Here is a 4648-nt window from a genome sequence, read left to right on the forward strand (position 1 = left end):
AAAAGATTATTTTCGCTCTTCTCAAAGCATCCCCCCATGTCAAGGACTGGTGGGAAGCCTACCGCGAGTAGAAGGATGAAAGTACAAGCTCATTATTTTCATCCGCACCCACTTGAAATTCATTCCGAGATGTCGTAAAGGAGCAATACTAGCCTGTCAAAAGCTATGATGGAAAATACATAAAGTGGACCACGCTGCGGCAGGGAAGGGACCAAGATGTGTCGAAGTTCACCAACATTTTTCATACCCTTCGCACACTGTTGGGTATCAAAGATTCTGAGCTGCATCTGGTACTCAAATACTGTGGCTGCCTACATAGATACATCCAGGAAGGGATGGAGTTCCTGAACATCTCCTCGCTTGGCACGGCGTACTGATACGCTGTCAAAATTGAGCAGAAGCTTAAACAGAAGAAGCGATACTTTGGATCTATGAATCCGAAGCAAGGGAAAGGCTTTCCCAAGTCGTAGAACCAAGGACAAAGCCAAGACGAGACAACCCAAGAAAACTCGTCGAAGCCGCGGGAAAAGAACAACACCACGAAGTCAAAGAAGGACACAGGAAAGTGGTGTGATTTCCACAAGAGTCCCACTCATAACACAAGCAAGTGTCGGACAAAGCAGTCGAAGGTGGCCGAGTTGAAGGCTTCAGAATCAAATGCATGTTCCAACACTGAGTCAAAACTTGACAAGGGGAATGGCAAAGGGAAGCAGATCATTGGCGTGGAGCCCAGCGCCATTATTGCCACCGCGAAGATCCAAAAGAATGATCCCGAAGATCCACAAGAGGGGGAGCGTCTTTTCCACTCACAAATGTGGGTGAAGTGTTTGTCGCTGCAATTCATTGTCGACAGTGGTAGCCAAAATAACATCATTTCAGCAGAGGTCATGAAGCGGTTGGGCCTAATGAATACACCACACCCGCAGCCGTACAGTATCGGGTGGCTTCACCAAGGATGAGGTCTCCGAGTCCGCCAGTAGTGCCACCTTCCCTACAACATCAAGCCCTTCACATATGAGGTATTGTGTGATGTTGCACCTCTTGATGTTTGTGATGTATTATTAGGCCAACCATACTTGTGGAGGTGACATGTTGTGTATGAGTCAAGGCCTTGTGCTGTCATTATTTATTTGAGTAATTCATTATACAGGATACCGGAGGTAGCCCCACCTACCGCCACCTCTTTGATCTCTACTAAGAAATGCAATAAGCTCATCTCACAGACTAGGAAATTTATTTTCTGTCTGGTTCACTTCCAAAGTAAGGGGAATATCGTCGCCACATCCATGACCCCTGCGAAGGGTTCCTCCACGCAGTAGCAGCAGCAAAGGGACATGGTCATGACATAACACAGGAACAACTTCTCCTCACCCACAGGGGTACCACACAAGTTTCAAGTGGGCAAAAAATTCTGGTTGCATTTGCAGAAAGAATGCCTTACAAGAACCCATCAAAATCTCGAACCACTCCAACATGGTCCTTACACCATTACCAAGGTTGTGGGAAACAGTGCTTTGGAGCAGAGCATTCCCCCATTCCTTTGCTTGCACCGAGTGTTCAATGTGGATCACCCTCGACCATGCTTCCCACCATTACTGGACACATCAGAGGTTGCAGAACAGCTCACCAAGGACCCAACTCAGCAAAAGCTTCCTCATCTCAGGGAGGAACTCAACGCAATGGGGACCATTGCTTCCTAAGGGGGGAGGAATGATCCAGGTGGATGTTGGTGGCCACCCACCTATCCCACTTGGGCCCTCGCAACTGTCTCTTTCAGTTTTTCGGTTTCCTTAATTGTAGCACAATTTAGTATTTTTAGCAGATTTTTGGGTCTTGAACTTCCGGAGCCATTTTGAGGCCCTAAAATATATTTTTTGGGAAAATGGGGAGCAACAAAGGTCATGTACCAATGTTTTTATTTCCAATGTTGTAGTCCTCAGATAGATTTTTCTAACGAGCTATTGTGTGCGTCAAACGGAGATCGTATACCAAAGTTATGACCCCGGGAAGTTGATGTACCAAATTACCCGAAACGGGGCCCACAGTTTGGTGTTTCATCTCCTAGGGTTAGGTTTTTGGATGTTTAAGGTTTTGCATTGTTTCTCAACAATAAATAGGCCTTCAAGCCTCATTGTAACACAGCTCAGAGGCATGTAGCCACCACATCTCTTCTCAGAGATAAGCTACCATCGCCCTAGCTAGTTTATTTCCATTTTTGTTTGTAAGCATATTTCAGTATTTTACATTAATGAAACGAAGTAATATTTCCATTACATCTCTTTCTTTATGGTTATCTCTGCAATTTGTTATGTTCCCATTTAAATCCGGATCATTACTACTAGTACTTATGCAATATTCAAATCTAATAAATTCCTTGATAATATTGTTAGTTCTAGTCTTCGCAGCCTATCACCAGGGATCAAAATGGGCTCTTACTATGTGTGGTTTTTAGAGATGTTTTGCACATGAGTTTCAGTGCAAATCATATCCTAAGTATGTTCATCAGAAGTAGCTCAGAAATAAATTTCCAACTGTATATTGCATGCCCGAAACCGGTTCTTAGATCAGAAGATATGATCGAAATGAATGATTGATTCTTGGTTATGCATGTTTTGAGGTGATTTGCTGCACACAGGGACAAGTTTACTCTAAAATCAGTTTCTAAAGTAATGGACATGAATTTTACAAAAGTGAAAGAGGTTTTTTTCATTCACATACCAAATAACAAAAATTACCTTCAGTTTATGCACAGGTGTTACTATGTGGGAGATATGAAGTGCTATTTAAAGCCTACATTAAAGCAAAACAAATTTTATATTTGTTTTACTGTTTTAGTCATTGTAGTGCGGCGCCATTTTACAACAGATGGAAAGTAAGTTTGAGAAACCCAAGGAGGTTTCTATCAACCACAAGCCATATAACAAAAAACTCGTTCGTTTTATTCACAGGTGTTGTGAATTGGAATATTTGCCTAGATGTTTACAGCCTATTTTTACAGATTTAAATATTTAGTGATTTCCTGTTTAGATATTATTTTGTGGCCCAGATTCCGAGCAACTAGAAACAAATTTCCGAAATTTGAGAGAGGTTGTTCTAAAAAATGACCTTATCTACAAACACCTCTTTTAGTTTTGTAACAAGTGTTATGGTTCAAGAGATACGAGTTCATATTTGAGCCCTATTTTCAGAAATTTGGTCCAAATTTAATGTAATTGATTCTATCTTGAGAGAGATGGTTGAGCTCAACTCCCTTAGTACATGGATGAGCTAATTGTATATATTTGATGAATTTCAAAGTGTAATAGTTGGATTTTTGCAGCAGAGTGAGGCTGCCATTGGACTATGTAAAGTTTTCCTTGAATATTATTTTAATGAAGCTTTTTCTGCTTTTTAAATTTGGGATTCATCACGGCGTTTAATGTGCAACATGTTTTTCTTGTAAATTAATGTCCATGCTTTGTTTTTTCTAATAATTTGGTTATAGCATTCTCTAAGGGAAGTGTTAGGAATCCATCCATGCACAATGCTCCTTTCACAATGATTATGTTGTTTGATGTAGTGGTTATCTTTTCAGAATCCATCCTCTGTTAGATGCTCTGTTGAGTAACCCTGTGCTTCTCTTTCTTCTAAAGTTTCCAATGTATATCCATCCCCTAATTGATGCCTGCAGGGCAGCAGTCGTTTCCCTCTTTTCATCTCTCATTGTACCTTTAATCTGGTTGTACATTGCGCTTACTTTGCCCCAAGTTTGCCTGCAAAAACTAGCCCTAAATCCATAGCCCAATAGTCCCTTCTCTTGTTGTTTTCAACCCGCAATTTTCAACCAAATCCTTATTCTTCATAGCTAGACTAAGATTCAATTATCACAGCCATGTTTTGTTGGCAAAGAGAGAGCCCTCTCTGGTCTGGCAGGGCTAGATGCCAGATCAAAAGCTTGGTCTGTGGTTACCTCGGAATTGCCTCTTCTTAGCCTTGAGGTTCATTATAAGTGCTAACATATGGGTGTCGTTGATGGGGACAAGGTGACAGATCCTCTCTGGGAAAGATCGTTCAAGTTGCAGATCTGATTGTTGATGGTGGACAACAGTCAGACACGTATGAAGGCTAAAATCATTCACCTCGTGACTCCATTCTTCAAGATCCCGAGCTTCAAAGTTCAGAGTGACTTCACTACCAAAGAATCCAGATTTCATTGCATTGATGGTAATCACCAATGAAAAGGTATGTGGAACATCCTTTATCTGGGGAAATATTACTAACTTTAAGGAATGAGTTAGCGAAATTTCAGATTTATCAGAGTTTCTCAACATCAGTATTTCATTTTTTGAAATCTAGCCGACTCACACCTAAAGGTAAAAATTGTTTTCTTGGTTTAGTTGCTAAAAGATTAGAAACTGAAATTGAACTATTGGATGTTCAAATTGAATCATATGATTTCCAAGGTCCTAAACAGTTCTTGGAAACTCTCCCTCCTCCCAAAGAAGAAAAGGTAAGGTTGCCCTTGGATGGTTGGATTAAGGGATGTTTTGATTTACAACAAGGATGTGACAATCTCCAACTGAGAGCATATGTTAATGAGTTGGGGCAGTAGATAGAATCTGGTTTTTATGATCCTATAGCAGCATATATGGAATATTTTCTTAAGTTC

Source organism: Pinus tabuliformis, chromosome 4_1 (assembly GCF_031772625.1).
Source record: "Pinus tabuliformis cultivar Carrire ecotype Pingquan chromosome 4_1, CPIR1, whole genome shotgun sequence".
In the NCBI taxonomy this organism is placed as follows: domain Eukaryota; kingdom Viridiplantae; phylum Streptophyta; class Pinopsida; order Pinales; family Pinaceae; genus Pinus; species Pinus tabuliformis.